This window comes from Arvicanthis niloticus, unplaced genomic scaffold (genome assembly GCF_011762505.2).
Source record: "Arvicanthis niloticus isolate mArvNil1 unplaced genomic scaffold, mArvNil1.pat.X pat_scaffold_385_arrow_ctg1, whole genome shotgun sequence".
Lineage (NCBI taxonomy): Eukaryota > Metazoa > Chordata > Mammalia > Rodentia > Muridae > Arvicanthis > Arvicanthis niloticus.
In genome coordinates, this window is record NW_023046030.1 from 29,885 (window position 1) to 34,360 (window position 4,476).

The following is a 4,476-nucleotide window of genomic DNA, read 5'->3' on the forward strand; positions in this document are numbered from 1 at the left end:
ATTAATAGCAGAACAAGTAATGATAGTGGTAAAAATATGTTTTACAAAATACATGTCTTAAATTATACTTGCCAAAAAAAGTATTCCTCATAAATAACCATAGTACAAAATAGGTAGTTTACTACAGACTTATAATAGGTTATGGGAGAGTTAGATGTTACCCTCTGTTCAGTAGATACATGAAATCATTTTCCTTCTCTACCAAAATATAAAGGAGCACTGTGACTTTTGCCAGATATTGACATCCTAACCCCATTTCAAATAATCAAGAATTAGCCTAACCTACTTGTAAATAGTCTACTATACTTAACTTACTAGTGAGCACCAGTAAGTCTGGAGAACATATCATTATTTTATTTTTATTTGGGCCGTGATCTGAATTTTCCACTCAGTAGACTGGAGAGCAAAGGCCCCGAGACATCAAGATAAAAGATAAAACTCTGAGAGAAGGCATGCATAATACCGTTGGGCAAAGGTACTGAATGATCCCTCCATGGCTCTTGAGCCTGCCAAATGTGTCTGACTCTTATTACCAGAAACATGGGACCTCATCATGGGAAGGAGAGTGAAGATCAGTAACTGTAGGTAGCCATGTGTATTCAGAGAGATTGAAAGGCACAGGAACACCTGGGAGTTTTCCATTTTTCTAATTTGCTATCCTTGGTACAACATGAAAGTTAATTGTGGCATTTCATAAACAAAGACAGTTTTCTGCCTTTCAAACAAGCTGCTGCTCACACTTAATTTAATTAGCTTAAATAGTTGAATATTTACACTTTTTAAGGAATGGGTATTAAACTGTGAGACCTTCTTACATGTAAAACAGGGTGCTCCAGAAAGTTCACCACTATTCCAGGTGGACCTGTAAGCAAGGTTTACATGTATATCCCAACTTTACTATCTGTGAACTGAAAGTACTGATTCAACAAATTATATAATTAGCATGAGGCATTTTCTGGACCTTCCATTTTTTTTCATGGTTGATTATTTTCTGGAAGACATTTTGGCTTTTGTTTCTTTTGTTGGTTTTGAATAGTAACTGTTTCTTTTTTCTTGTTTTTCTTTTTACTATTTTCTTTATTATGGTTATTATTACTACCTACTCATTTATTTATTCATTCATTTATTCATTCATTCATTCATTTTAAATCTTGAATGCTACCCCTACCTATTCATCCTTCTCAGAATCTCTCCCCTTCTACTCTGAGCAGATTGGGGCCCCCTGGGTTTTCCTTGCACCCTAGCACATCAAATGTATTCGGGTGTATCATATCATCTCCTAGTAAGGCAAATATGTGAAGGGTTTCCACAGTTAACAGCTTTAGGGATAGACCCCGTTCTTCATCCTGAGGGACACACATGGAGATTGAGCTACACATTTGCTACATATGTGACATAGGTCATGATGCAGCTTTCTGTATGGCTTTTGGTTGGTAGTCAGTTCTTGAGAGCTCCCAATGATCCAGGTTACTTGACTATTGGTCTTACTGTGAAGTCTCTATCTCCTTTAGGGCCCTGAATCATTTCCCCAAATCTTCCATAAGAGTCCCTGAGTTCCATCTAATGTTTGGCTGTGGGTCTCTTTATCAGTTTCAGTCAGCTGCTGGTAGAAGCCTCTCAGAGAACAGTTGTAATAGGCTTCTGTCTAGATGTCCCACACAGGAGCTGGCATCCCTTGAGACAGACAGAGATTCAGCCTGTGAAGTGGAGTGCAGATCTCTGCTTGCAGGTTGTAGTGTGGACTGGAAGCCAGGAAAGGTGATTTGAACAGAAATTAGGTTTATTTCCTTGATACTGCAGAAAGAACTCAGCATCTTTGATTCTAGTGTTGGGTAAGATTTCATAAGCTCCTGCCTGTAGGTTCAACTTTTAACACAAGGTTATGGGTAGGTGACAGGTTGGGAATCTCTTAAGGAAATAGAGTCTCACCCAATGGTTCACAACCTTTCTATTTCTGTGACACTAATATATTTCATCTTGCTGTGTTCATCCCTAACAATGACATCATTTTGCTCTTATTTCATAACTGATACTTTGCTATTGTTATTAATTATAAGGCATAAAGTATGGAATATCTGATATACAAAATATATGATATGTGACCCCCAAAAGGATTGTGACACACAAGTTGAGCATCACTGGTTTAAGTGCTACTTTCAAACAAAAATGTTTCACAAATACTTTCTACAGTGTACACTGCCCATTACTTTCCCTGTTTTTTTTTTTTTTCATTACAAAAGGAGTTTATTGGAAATATAAAAGGAAGCTTACTTTCTTCAGATTTATATAAAAACTGGATTAGTGTTTCTGATTAGGACTCTCTGCTTGGAAAAATTTCCACCATACAAAGGTAGTGATAGACTACTCTCTTGGGGAACGGCACAAAGATAGAAGCCATGCATTTCAAAGGTACAAAGGCTTGTATTTACAGGATTATAAACTGGAATGAAGTCCTATTCTGAGACATTCCCTTTGCTCAGACATGTATAGTGACTTTATAAACAGGTGCATGTCTCAAGCAAGAGAGTTGTACCATGTCTGTAATCCCACCATCCGTGAGTCTTCTACATTATAACTGCCATGGTTTGGAAGACAGTGTGTGCTACACACTTGTGTGCAGGTCTGCCTAGAGTGTTGGTTTTAGTTCCTGTGTGAGAGAAATTAAAATAAGCATGTGTGTATAATACCTGTGGGTTATTTGCATCCTAATATTATTAGCCTAGTATTATGAATATTGCACCTGTTAAATGTATGTCATTGACTAGAACATGAAGGTATTACTGAGTTTGTCTTTCTCAACCATAGCTTCCTAGAAAAGTTTGGGTCAAGTTAATTTTGACTTCTTAAAATCATTTTCCTGTATGACACTTCATATAATCATTTCTTAGGTAACAGGAGCTTTAAGTTTCCATTTCTACCCAGGACTACAGCAGCTATACCTGACTTATAGCAGAAGCATTTCTAACTGCATTTTGTATGGTCACTAGGGTGTTCACTGCTCCTTATGTTCCAGAAAGTCATAAGCATATTACATGGATTCATACTCCATTAGATATTAAATCTGTCCACATGTTGGCTGAAAAGATGGTTCACTGTTTAACTATACTATGTTTCTATACACAGATCACATATGGACTGTAGCAATCTTTTTCATTCTATTTCCAGAGAACCTGACATATTTCTTTGATTTTTTTGTGGGTAGCAGTTATACAAGTAGTACACAGAAATTCACACATAATTTTTAAAAATTTTCCAGAAATTTATAGGAAGAAGTAATTTGCAGAAAATTCTTTAGGTAATACTTTAGCTGTATATTCTTACTCCCATTTATCTTTGTTTTTAGAGTTTTGTAAATAACATTACTTGTAAGACAATCAACAGTAAAATTTTCTTTTTTCTATGTATAGTATTCTAATGAAGATGCCACAACGAAACTTCCTCTTGCTGAAATGTCTTATCCGTGTGTTACTAAAAATCAAAATCTCTTCCAAGAATCACCTATACATTATCTGTTCGCATAGGCCCTCATGTGCTGATAAGTCCGAATCACAAATACTTAGTATATAAGAGTGACCACTCAAAAAAGGTAAGGGGATCTGATTTCTCCCTTTGGGAACAATGTCCTCATTGTGATCCAGGAATTGGGAATAACTCAGAAAGTTCAGTGAAGTTAAAGGACACCCTAGAATTGCATTATTTTTGAATGGGAGATACATTGATCTATTTCAGGAAGGATTTGGAGGGGAGATTGTTTTTGAAGTTTGAAGGAAGTGAATCATTTCTTTTTGCTTCTTTCTTTCTTTCCTTTTTTCTCTATCTTTTAGATTTTAGATATTGATGTTTTAGCCAACCGTATGCTGCATGTATAATGGTAGTCCATGAGAACTACATTGAAATTGAAAAAATCCCAATTACCTAGCAGTTTGTGTGTTTGTTTTTTATGATAGCTGTACTTTAGAGCACATGATAGTTGTGCTTCATAGCGGTGAGACTATTATAATTATGATTAATTCATCCCAACTTCACTTCTGGTCATGTAAAAGCACATCATATATATATATATATATATATATATATATATATTACATATATGTATGTATAATATATACATACATATATGTATTATATATAATGTAACATATATATTATATAATATATAATACAACATATATATTATATATACATACATATATATGTATGTATATATATTAAAAAATATAAAATTAATAATGGTAAAAAGTAGTATATGTTATATAATACAGTTTTTGTTATTTCAGCACTCATTCACACTTACAAAAAAAAGAAAAGTGCCTGTTTGCATTATTTCAGGTACAGTCTTATATAGTTCAGTTTTTCTGTAGCTCTTCATTCTACTATAAACATATATGCATTAGTATTTTTCATAACTTTACATAGTTACTTCTTTATAACCTGATTTCAGTACCCATCTCTAAGTCTTGTCCTCACAAACCGTGT